The following is a 12,730-nucleotide window of genomic DNA, read 5'->3' as shown; positions in this document are numbered from 1 at the left end:
ATGGAAAATGGACGTCTGCATAATGATCTAAGTGCGGAATTTATCGTCGCACATGCGGAATTTATCATCGCAACACAAGGTGGCAGATAAGTAGCAGACGACCATCGAGTTTAAGTGTTACAACTCAAAGAACCAAATGTAGCAAAACGAGAGTTGTAAGCACGAAGCAAAATATAAAGCACCCACCCATATGGACCCGCTTGAAGACTATCAACCTCATATGCTTCTCCCCTTTTTGTTAGTAAGGACCAAAAAGGTTTGAAGACATAGAGCATCTACTCGTTCCCACGAGGAGTAGGTGAAGCAGCAGGGTCGTTGGTGGTGTTTGGCGGTGCTGAAGAGCTTGGAGCAGAGTCGAAGCGTGCTGAAGGAGGTGGCGGTGAAGTAGCATCGTCTTCATCCTCGATCACTCTGGCATTCACAGTTGCAGCAGAGGAAGAGAACTCAGAGTCTTCAAGGGATGGAGTTCGTCGCAGCACTGCCCTTCGAGGAGGTGTGGAGTCAAACTTGAATCGCTCAGTGAAGCCATCCTCTTGAAGATCATCTTCAGAAAACATCAGCGTTAGCCCTTTCCATGTGCGGCGAGAGGTTTCATGGGCAACAAAAGCATTCTTGGTGGCAAGATTGCGAATGCGATTAACATCCACCAAGAGGCTTTGCATCTGACGCTTCAGCCAGTCATGATGCCTATCCTGTTTCTGATGAAGAGCCACAAGAAGCTCTCGGTCGTTGAGAACACGAGTGCGCTTCTTGGGTCGTGGAGCAGTTGTACTGTCAGTGGCTTCAGTGAGAGCAGGATGCGGTGCACGTGTAGTGCCAGCCAAAGGATACACACGAGTTACGGCTTCCACGCCTTCAATGTTTTGAGTGAAACTTTGATTCTCTGCATTCTGAAGACTGAGAGGTTCCTTGGCAGGCTCAGGATAGATGGCTTCAATAGACATATCCACATCAGGCAAAAAGATCCGATGGTTGCGGGCCGAGGGCTGATATGAGATAGCGGAGTGAAGTTTGATCAGCTGCATCACCCAAGGGGCGTAGAACTTCAAACCAAACAGATCAGAGCCAGATGCAGCAAGTTGGCGAATGAAGAAATCCTGTGTATTGAAGCATTTTCCATGAAGAATGTAGAAGACCAAAGTCTTCATTGCACCTTCCAGCTTGGCATGGGGAGAATGTCCTTTGATTGGCCAGAGAGTTCGCCTTATGATGTGATAAATGGTTCTTGGCAGATACTCAAGGTCTTCAACGAAGAACTCCGTGGGACAAGCAGCATCTTGGGGCAATGGCTTCATCATACTGAGCATCTGACTCATATTAGGTTCAGTCTTCTGAAAGATGCTCTCAATAGCTTCACTATGAAGCTGACAGCCATGCTCGTAGAGATCGCCAGGAGTGGGCAAACCAGTGAGCTCAATGATGCCAAAGGCTTTGGCTTCGTGATGAACGTTTCCTGTCATCCACTCCAGGACCCAAGTCTTCGGATCTCTGCTATACCCGCGGATGTGAAGTGTGGCATAGAAGTGGAGCAGCAACTCTTCGTTCCAATGCTCTTGGTCAGTGACGAACGGCAGCAGTCCAACCTCTTTGAAGCAATCCAGAGCTTCTTCCAGACAGGGCAGACCAGCTATTGCTTCAATGTCAAGGCGCTTGTGTGGGAAGATGCGACCTTGGTTGTAAAGAACGCATGAGTAATAGCTTCGCTGCGGATAACTCCAGAATCGATCAGATGATATTCTTTCCCTGGATTAGGGGTTCCTGGAGCTGTTGAAGAATGTGTTGTCTGCTCTGAAGCCATTGATATTGAAGGAGCCAGGTGCTGATGCAGGACCTGGGAACCTTGGCAATCTTGGGATTGGCTTCTGTACCTGAGGCCTATGCTCAACATGATAGTCGAACTGGGGACCGGCAGCAGACTCACGAACAGAAGTGGCGGGATCAGTGGCTTCGCTGACTTCTGGTGCTTTTGTTGGTGAGGGCTCCACATTAGCTTCAGCCATGACAGCGTCAGTGGCTTCAGTGGTGTTGGTGGTGGCAGCCTCAAGATATTCAACATCCACTTGACGAGTAGGAGGATTGTCTTCAGCAGAGACTTGAGGTCTTGGACCTTTGCGAAGCCTGCGCAATGCGGGTGACGCCTGTGGAGTTGCTGTTGGCTGGGCCTCAAGGTCTTCATTCTCTTGTGGGCGATCCGCCCATGAAGCATCCTGTGCAATTGTCGTCAGTGGACGACCAATGCTGATGAGTTCGCTGTGCGTTAGCACAGGCGATGATACCTGTTGGTGTTCTAGCTGAGGAAGGGCTGCATCATCTTCAACATGGTCATGATGACCAATGTCTTCTGCAGCGATGGGATCAGCTGCTGGAAAGTCTTCAGCTTCATGAGCCTCTGTGAAAGCAGGCTCATGGACAGTCAGTTGACGTTCTTGTGGATCGGCGTCGGGGTGAACCATGGAAATGGGTTCAACAATCAAGGGCTCTGTGGGAGCAACCCGTTCCTTCTTGGTCATTCTTTTCTTCTAGGTGGGGGCAGTAGCAGAGGCTTCAGGATGTTTTCTCTTCCTTGCTTCAGCCTCAGCAGTCCTAGTCTTCTTCAGTTCTGAAGCGGTTGACCTGACCTTTGGCTTCGGGCTAGTCATGCTAGTTGGGAAGACAAGGGGATCTGCCTCCTGCCTTGGTGCTTCAGGTTCAGCCATAGCGGGCTTCTTCTACTTCTTGGCAGCCATCCTGGGGTCGATGCCAGGACGCCCAAGGGCCTTGCGCTTCTCAGCCTCATTGTAGGCTTGCACACACCTATCAGCCAGGACCTTCATACGCTCACGAGAACCCTGAGCTTCTGCACGTTTCTTTAGAAAGGCTTCCTTGAGCTCGTGCAGAATAATCTTGAAATTCTTCACGTCTTGCACGCTGAGCTTGGCCATATGCTTCTTGAACTGAGATTTCTCAAAGTCAATCTTCTGCTTCAGTTCAACAATGCGCTGGGCGATAGCTAACTCTGAAGCAATGGCGCCATGGAAGGCGACACTGAGGCCAATGGGTAGTTGGAGATCGTCGAAGCTGATGTTTGGCGTGTCAAACCATTCATCAATGAAGTTGTGGATGATTGTTACATCAAAGAGAGGCAGATCATTGAAGATTTCTGCTTCTTCTTTGCTCTTGATGAGTTGCTCAAGAGCGTCATCTGCAAGATCTTCATCACTTGACAGATCAATGGCATCATTGCGCAGAATGGCAGCAGCTGTTAGCTCTTGGCCGGTGTGTGGCAGAGGCATCTTGACCTTCTAGGGCTTGGAGATGCGTGATAAATCTTCGGACTGCACACTGTCTTCAGGAGGTGCAGTTGCCAGTGGCTTCGCCCATGAGATTTTTGGTGAAGGGGCAGGCTTTGAAGCTTTAGGCTTCTTCAACTTCTTTGGCTTCGGTGCTGCAGGCGCTTCATCTGATTCAGCGTCAGCTGCAGGCTCATTCACTGCAGTCCCTTGAACCAAGATATGGGTGATGAGGCCTTCAAGGTTGTAGAAAGGACCGACGACATTGGGTTCTGCATCTCGTGTGCCATCATCCCTTGGAGCTGAGGGACAAGGGTTGAAGTCTAGTCCCAATGTCTTCTTGTTTTGCTTCGCTGAGTTCTGGGCAAACTGGAAGTTGCGCTTGAACAGAATGTCGTCATGACACCATAGTAGTGACGATGGGTGTGCATCAACAGGCTGTGGCCCACGGACCATGCAGGGATAGAAGCCTTGTTCAATGGCTTCATCTCTAGACCTGGGTTGAAGATTCTTGTATAGGATGTCTCCCCATAGTCTCTTGATGGCATTTTTCTCAGCATATTCCTGGGTTACAAATCGGTATTTGAACCATTGTTCTGCCCAATATCTTCGAATCCATTGGATTCGGGTCTTGCGCTGATTGTAATCCTCTTCAGGACCTGTCTTGTACAGTTCTGAGAGGTCATCTGGCAGATCTCTAGATGTTTCTCCACGACGCTTTCTGCCACCCTTCCTTGCTGATTTCTCTGAAGCCATGAACTCTAAACTGAAAGGCTTCAACATGTTCAAAGGCTTCAAAGATTTTCGCTTGCTGGACAAACAGGAACTTGCTTCGGGAGAATTTATATGATGCTGTAAGAATTCTGCAAATGAATGCAGACTATGAGAACCAAGGGATTCTCCCACGGACATGTACCTGTGACAGCATTAAGGTGCGAGGGAAGGGGAAGAGGTCATATGCATTCTCAGAAGATTTTGAATATAAATCAGTTTAGAAGACATTGACCTCATCATGCGAAGACATTCACTCATAGATAAGGAGTTGGTTCCAGATTTGTACGAATCCAGAGATCAGTACAAGTGAGGAATCTAACTACTTTGTGAAGCATAAGTGAATATACTAGGCATGTTATGAGATGCAGTATGAGAGAGATCTAACTTGTGTGAATAGAAACTTCTTGTGGTAGAAAGTGGCAAAGCCATAGGATGAACGGTGCCGTAAAAAGGAAGGTTTATTTACCACACTAAGAACTGCTAGACGGAGTGGAAGATGAGGCCGAGCAGTTTGATCTTCCGTGCCCTAACTTGGCGACGGAGGACACCTACGGCGACGGCGGAGAGGACGATGTCCGCGGTCAGCGTGAAGACGGCGTCGGAGAGGTTGCGGCAGCGAAGCGCTTCGTCACCGGCGTCATCGAGGGCTAGCGGTGGCGCTAGGGTTCATGCGAGAGTGGAAGAAGAGATAATGACCGCCGTGAAGTGTGTATTTATAGGTACAGGGGCGGCACTGCATTATTACACAGGTGCCCCTGGTGATTCGCATCTGAGGAACACGTGGCCATCATGCAGAATTTTGGGGTTTGTTCCACGTCCCACGCACGCCTGGATTGTCGGGTGGTTGTTCCTACTTCTCCGGGTTTCATGTGGAGGAATGAGCATTGAAAGTGGACTTAAGGTTTGTCTTTGTATCTTCTGCTGACAAGGACACAGAGAAGACATTCGACAGTTTCAATAGAATGCATATGATTTGGAGAGATAGAGTTTGAGATAGATAGCATAGAGAGGTTAGGGTTCGATCACATTCACTTAGTTCAAAAGATTCAACAAGAAGACATAGCTATAAGTGAATGCTGTAGAGGACAGAACACTAGTATATATATATAATCAACATAGTGAAGATAATCATGAAGACATGTTGAGATTGAAGCCAAACCAAATGTGAAGACATAGCAAGGTAACGCCATGAGTGAAACACTTCAAAATAGAACATTTGGTGGTGGCGTTACCCACCGTATAGGAAGTATTAGACCCAGACACGGCGCACAATTATCGTGGCGCTCCGAAGTCAAATTCCACATTAATGTATTCACACTTAGAATGTATGTCTTCATTGATTTAAGATATACTTTACTTCGTGTGTTGCACATCTAAGTCATCAATATGCATAAGGGTTAGGATGTGTGCCTGATCACAGGACATTTGAGGATTCCAGGATATTTAGCTCACACCGTAACTTGCAAAATCTCTTCTCATCCAAGGGCTTGGTGAAGATATCTGCCAATTGCTCTTCAGTGTTGACGTGTATGATATCAATATCTTCCTTCACAACATGATCTCTGAGAAAGTGATGACGAATTTCAATGTGCTTTGTCTTCGAGTGCTGAACTGGGTTGTTGGCAATCTTGATGGCGCTTTCGTTGTCGCAGTAGAGTGGCACTTGCTTCAGATGAATGCCATAGTCTTTGAGTGTTTGCTTCATCCACAGAAGCTGAGCGCAGAAAGATCCAGCAGCAATGTATTCAGATTCAGCAGTGGAGAGAGATACACAGTTCTGCTTCTTTGAAGACCAACATACAAGTGATCGTCCCAGAAAGTGACATGTGCCTGATGTAGACTTGCGATCCACTTTGTCACCAGCATAATCAGCATCCGAGAATCCAACTAGGTCAAACTCTGAGCCCTTTGGATACCATAATCCTAGAGTTGGGGTGTGAGCCAAATAACGAAGAATTCGCTTCACAGCTAAGTGATGCGACTCCTTTGGTGCCGCTTGAAATCGAGCACACATGCAAACACTAAGCATAATATCTAGCCTAGATGCACATAGATAAAGTAAAGAACCAATCATGGAGCGGTATACTTTTTGATCAAACTCTTTACCATTGTCGTCAGGACCCAGATGATGCTTGGCTGGCATTGGCGTCGTGAAGCCTTTGCAGTCTTGCATACCGAACTTCTTCAGGCAATCTTTGAGATACTTCTCTTGAGATATGAAGATGCCGTTGCGTTGCTATCGTATTTGAAGACCGAGAAAGAACTTCAACTCTCCCATCATAGACATTTGATATTGCTCTTGCATCATATATCCAAACTCTTCACTGTACTTCTAATTGGTGCAGCCGAAGATAATGTCATCCACATATATTTGGCACACAAACAGTTCACCATCATATGTCTTCGTGAAGAGAGTGGGGTCGAGAGATCCAGGTATGAAGCCTTTGCTCTTCAGGAAGTATTTGAGTGTGTCATACCAGGCCCGAGGGGCTTGTTTGAGGCCATACAATGCCTTGTTGAGCTTGTATACCATGTCAGGATGTTTTGGATCTTCAAAGCCAGGAGGTTGTGAAACATACACTTCTTCTTGAATATTGCCATTGAGGAAGGCGCTCTTCACATCCATTTGATAAAGAAGTATGTTGTGATGATTTGCATAGGCCAGCAGTATGCGTATGGCTTCAAGTCTAGCCACAGGAGCAAATGTTTCATCAAAGTCAATGCCTTCCACTTGAGTATATCCTTGAGCAACGAGACGAACTTTGTTTCTGACAACTTGACCATGCTCATCTTGCTTGTTGCGGTATATCCATTTGGTGCCTATTATGTTGTGCTTCCGAGGATCGGGATGCTTGACCAGTTCCCATACATTATTCAGCTCAAACTATTGAAGCTCGTCTTGCATAGCTTGAATCCATTTAGGTTCCATGAAGGCTTCTTCAACTTTCTTGGGTTCTGTTATTGAGACGAATGCGAAGTGCCCACAGAAATTTGCTAGCTGAGTTGCCCTTGAACGAGTGAGTGGACCGGGTGCATTGATGCTATCAATTATTCTTTCAATCTGCACTTCATTGGCAACGCGAGGATGTACAGGGCGAAGATTTTGCTCTTGCTGATCATTGTCGTTGTTAGAAGGAATGTCTTCAGGCTGAGCATTGTCTTCATGTTGATCAGGTGCTGAGATGATAAGTTCTTCTTCAGGATGAGCTTCAGAAGGTATAATTTCTCCAGTTCCCATTAGCTTGATTGATTCACTGGATGGAACTTCATCTAGCACATTTGGCAGTTGCTCTCTTTGTGAACCGTTGGTCTCATCGAACCGCACATCCATTGTTTCAACCACTTTGTAATGAAAGAGATTGAAGACTCTGTAGGAGTGTGAATCCTTTCCATATCCAAGCATAAAACCCTCATGTGCTTTTGGTGCAAACTTTGAGGTGTGATGTGGGTCCTTGATCCAGCACCTGGCGCCAAATACTCTGAAGTAACTGACATTTGGCTTCTTGCCAGTAAGGAGCTCATAAGATGTCTTGTTCAGAAGCTTGTGAAGATAAACACGATTGATTGTATGGCATGCAGTATCAATGGCTTCAGGCCAGAATTTTCTTCGAGTCTTGTATGCATCTAGCATCGTTCTGGCCATCTCAATGAGTGTTCTGTTCTTGCGTTCGACGACCCCATTCTGCTGTGGCGTGTACGGGGCTGAGAATTCATGTGTGATGCCCAAGGTATCAAGTATGTATCAAGGCCAGTGTTCTTGAATTCAGTGCCATTGTCACTTCTGATATGCTTTATCTTGGCGCCATAGTTGTTCATTGCTCGATTGGCGAAGCGTCTGAAGACATCCTGCACTTCAGTCTTGTAAAGGATTATGTGCAGCCAAGTATATCTAGAATAATCATCAACAATGACAAAGCCATAGAGACAAGCAGTAGTAGTAAGAGTTGAGTAATGAGTGGGACCGAAAAGATCCATGTGAAGCAGTTGGAAGGGTCGAGTAGTGGTCATGAATGTCTTCGAGGGATGTTTGGCCCTCGTCATCTTTCCTGCCTCACAGGCACCGCATAAGTGATCTTTCTTGAACTTGACGCCCTCGATGCCTATGACATGCTTCTTCTTTGCCAGGGTGTGGAGGTTCCTCATGCCAGCATGCCCAAGCCTCCGATGCCAAAGCCAACATTCTGAAGCTTTTGCTAGAAGACATACGGCAAGCTGTGGTCCTGCTGAGAAATCTACCACGTAAAAATCATCTTTTCGATACCCTTCAAATACTAGAGACTTGTCAGATTCCATTAGAACAAGGCAACGATATTTTCCAAATATTACGATCATGTTTAAATCGCAAAGCATTGAGACAGAAATTAAGTTGAAGCCAAGGGATTCAACAAGCATGACTTTATCCATGTGTTGATCCCTTGAGATTGCAACTCTACCTAGACCCAATACCTTACTTTTACCAGTGTCAGCAAATGTGATGTGGCTCTTGTCGGATGGACGTAAGGTTGAGTCCATAAGAAGGCTTCTTTTGCCAGTCATGTGATTTGTACACCCACTATCAATAATCCATTCTGAAGACGCTGGTGTCGTACCCTACAGTGCAGTTAGGGGGATAGGCTTCACGAAGAGCATTGTGAAGCAAAAACATTTGACGAACCAGTGGGTTATGAAAGCTTAGATCCAGATTAGGACTAATAGGGAGAGTAGCAAGCGATTCAGGAATGAAGTACATAGTAAGACCATTCGGGCATTTGATCTTGCGCCCTACAAGATGTTTAAGGTCCCCAGCAATAGCGTCAAATGATTTTGGTTTTCTGCTGGAGACCTTTCCCTGCAAAAGAGAGTTAAGCTTTCTTAGCCACCCACATCTTCAAGGGTGGCTTAGAAGCAATAAGTCTAAGTGCAGCATCTGAGAACTTTGGCTTTGGAGCCCTAGCAAACAGTCTTGCAGGCGGATAATAGTACTCATAAGAATAAGCAGAATAGTTCTTGGTCTTATGAACATGGTGGTTTGATGAACCGCTCTCATATTCATATGCCTGAGTATGGTTTCCCTGCAAAACATTTGCGTTAGTGCGACTCAGGTGAGTCCTCTGTCTGTATGAAGCCTTTGGACCGTATGAAGCCTTTGGTCTGAGATTTGTCTTCTTCATGTGAGGTGTCATGATGACATTCATAGGAAGATTCTCCAGACACCTTTTCGGAATCCAGATCTTCTTCATAGGCGGTCCATTCCTGCAGTTAGTACCAATGTACCTGGCAAACACTTCACCATTCTGATTCTTAAACAGTTTATAGTTTGCATCAAGGGATTCATCAATGATAATGGGGTTAGCACAAGTGAAGCCGGATAGATTGGATGGATCTGCTGAAGGTTCCTTTGCAGCAACCCACGTGGTTTTGGGGTACTGCTCAGGTTTCCAGTAATAGCCATCGGCATTCATTTTCCTTACGAACCCAACACCCTCTTTCCTCGGGTTTCGGTTCAGAATCTGCTCTTTGAGGACATCACATAGTGTCTGATGCCCTTTAATACTTTTGTACATCCTTGTTTCAAGCAATGTCTTCAACCTAGCATTCTCATCAGCAATAGCAGTGGTATCCTCAGTAGAGGGGTTAGTTACCACATCAACAGTTGAAGATATTGCAACAGTAGTAGCAGTAGAACATTCAGCAACAGAAGTAGCATTATCACACTCAATGCATTTAAGACATGGTGGTTCAAATCCTTCCTGAGCGGAACTGATCTGTTTGGCGCGAAGTGACTTGTTTTCCTTTTGAAGATCTTCATGAGTCGCTCTCAATTTCTCAAGATCTTGCTTCCTTTGAAGATAATCATAGGAAAGCTTTTCATGAGTTGTTGAGAGAGTTTCATGACGACTTTCAAGTTCCTCATACTTAACGTGAAGATTTTTTATGTCTTCAATTAAGGATTCAGATCGAGTCATTTCAGCACCTAACAGATCATCGCTTCTGTCTAACAGTTTTTGAATATGTTCCATAGCTTTCTGTTGTTCAGTTGCAATTTTAGCAAGTGTTTTGTAGCTGGGTTTTGAACCACAATCAGAGTCATCGTCACTAGATGTTTGATAGTGAGTAGTGCGTGTGTTTACCTTGGCACCGCGTGCCATGAAGCAGTAGGTAGAAGCGGAGTAGTCCTTGTCATTTGCATCGGTGTCGGTGATGAAGTCATTGTCTTCAGTGTTGAAGATGGACTTGGCAACGTATGCTGTAGCCAGACTTGTGATGCCTGAATCGGACTCCTCCTCAGACTCCACCTCCGCCTCCTCAGAAGTGGACTCCTCCTCTGAATCCATTTCCTTGCCAACAAACGCACGTGCCTTGCCAGATGAGCTCTTCTTGTGTGATGAAGACTTTGAGGAAGACTTGGAAGAAGACTTTGAGTATTTCTTCTTCTTCTTGTCGTCAGAGTCATATTCCTTGCTCTTCTTCTTCTTTTTGTTCTCATTGTCCCACTATGGACACTCAGAGATGAAGTGGCCAGGTTTCTTGCACTTGTGACATGTTTTCTTCTTGTAGTCGTGAGCAGAAGCTTCATCATTCCTTGAGCTTGATCGGGAAGACTTTCTGAAACCTTTCTTCTTGGTGAATTTTTGGAACTTCTTCACAAGCATAGCAAGTTCCCTTCCAATGTCTTCAGGATCATCCGAACTGCTGTCAGATTCTTCTTCAGATGAGGAGACAGCTTTTGCCTTCAAGGCACGAGTTCGCCCATAGTTTGGACCGTAGATATCTCTTTTCTCAGAAAGCTGAAACTCATGTGTGTTGAGCCTCTCAAGTATGTCAGACGGATCGAGTGTCTTGAAGTCAGGACGTTCTTGAATCATCAGGGCTAGGGTGTCAAACGAACTATCAAGTGATCTCAGTAGTGTCTTGACGACTTCATGTTTGGTGATCTTAGTAGCGCCGAGGGCTTGAAGCTCATTTGTGATGTCAGTGAGTCGGTAAAATGTGAGCTGGACATTCTCATTGTCATTTCGCTTGAAGCGGTTGAAGAGGTTGCGAAGGACACTGATTCTCTGATCTCTCTGGGTTGAGACGCCTTCATTGACCTTGGAGAGCCAGTCCCAGACCAGCTTAGATGTTTCCAAAGCACTCACACGGCTATATTGTCCTTTGGTCAGATGACCACAGATGATATTCTTGGCAGTAGTGTCCAGTTGAACGAACTTATTGACATCAGCAGCAGTGACACCTTCTCCAGCCTTGGGAACGCCGTTCTTGACGACATACCATAGGTCGACGTTAATGGCTTCAAGATGCATGCGCATCTTATTCTTCCAGTAGGGATATTCAGTTCCATCAAAGACGGGGCACGCAGCGAAGACTTTAATTATCCCTGCAGTCGACATAGCTAAAACTCCAGGTGGTTAAACCGAATCACACAGAACAAGGGAGCACCTTGCTCTGATACCAATTGAAAGTGTGTTATATCGACTAGAGGGGGGGTGAATAGGCGATTTTTATGAAAGTCTTCAAAACGTGGAAGTTATGAAGACAAACGATAGAAATAAACCTATTACCCTGCAGTGGAAGGTAGACTACACTAGGCAAGCCATAGTCAAGTATTCAATAGAGTGAAAGCACAATGACTAATAGCAGCAATGTAGTAAGGATCAGGTAGGAAGATATTGTGAAGCCACACAGAACACGCAGTCACTCAGTGAAGACAAAAGATAGTGCGAACATACAATGACTTCACAAGGAGTAACAGTAAGTAAAGGGAAGGGAAGATGAAACCAGTGACTCGCTGAAGACAATGATTTGTTGAACCAGTTCCAGTTGCTATGACAACTGTACGTCTGGTTAGGGCGGCTAGGTATTTAAACCTTAGGACACATAGTCCCGAACACCCAGTCCTGAACACGCAGCTCAGGACACCCAGTCCTCACCGTATTCCCCTTGAGCTAAGGTCACACATACCTCGCCCAATCACTCTGGTAAGTCTTCAAGGTAGACTCCCAAACCTTCACAGACTTCGTTCACCGACAATCCACAATGTCTCTTGGATGCTCAGAACGCGACGCCTAACCGGCTGGAGGATGCACAGTCCTCAAGTGTAATAAGTCTTCAGATCACATAGACAAGAAGACTTAAGTGATGCCTAATTCTCTTTGGCTCTGGGTGGTTAGGGCTTTATCCTCGCAAGGAATTCTCTCTCAAAGGCTTCGAGGTGGGTTGCTATCAAACGACAAAAGCCGTACTCCGAATCTGAGCAGCCAACCGTTTATGGTTGTAGGGGGTGGGCTATTTATAGCCACTTGGCAACCCGACATGATTTGTCCGAAATGACCCTGGGTCACTAAGGAACTGACACGTGTTCCAACGGTCAGATTTCAAACTCACACGGCAACTTTACTTGGGCTTCAAGCAAAGCTGACTTGCCCGACTCTGGACAAGATTCGCTCTCAAAGTCTTCACTCGAAGACATAGGTTTTGTTTAAGCATCACTTCAGTCATTCTGACTGGTTCTCTTGGACCCCACTTAACAGTACGGTGGTTCCTATGACTCAACACAGAAGAAAGAGAACTACGAAAGATCTAAGTCTTCGAGCTCCATAGGCTTCATGTGGTGTCTTGTCTTGTCATAGTCTTCAATGTGAATATCTTCATATACCACCTTTGACTTCAATGTCTTCATACATTTTTAGGGGTCATCTCTGGTAGGA

Source organism: Triticum urartu, chromosome 4A (genome assembly GCF_056163025.1).
Source record: "Triticum urartu cultivar PI428250 chromosome 4A, HENAU_Tu73, whole genome shotgun sequence".
Lineage (NCBI taxonomy): Eukaryota > Viridiplantae > Streptophyta > Magnoliopsida > Poales > Poaceae > Triticum > Triticum urartu.
The sequence above is the reverse complement of the archived record's forward strand: the minus strand, read 5'-3'. Positions refer to the sequence as shown.